We start from the raw sequence: 297 nt of genomic DNA, 5'->3' as shown, positions 1-297 counted from the left end.
CCGCCGCCCCCGGGAGCCGGCGGCCGCGGCGAGACGCTGCTCGGCCGCGACATGGCCCTGAGGAGAAGTTCTCCCCGCGGGGGAGCGGCCAGGCCTGCAGGCTGACGGCCACGGGCGGGAATAGAGGACCTCGGGTCACGGGCGCGACCCCACGCGTTCCTCAGGCGGCCTGTCGCAGGCCCGGCTAACCAGAGAGCCGCCCGTCACCTCAACAGCGACCAGGAGCCGGCGCCACCGAAGCCCCGCGACGCCGCGAGCGCGGCGTGATGACGTCACCGAGTCGCCGCCCGTGACCTC

Source organism: Condylura cristata, unplaced genomic scaffold, assembly GCF_000260355.1.
Source record: "Condylura cristata isolate star-nosed mole 26May11 unplaced genomic scaffold, ConCri1.0 scaffold00021, whole genome shotgun sequence".
NCBI classification, from domain to species: Eukaryota; Metazoa; Chordata; class Mammalia; order Eulipotyphla; family Talpidae; genus Condylura; species Condylura cristata.
This window is presented reverse-complemented; position numbering follows the sequence as displayed.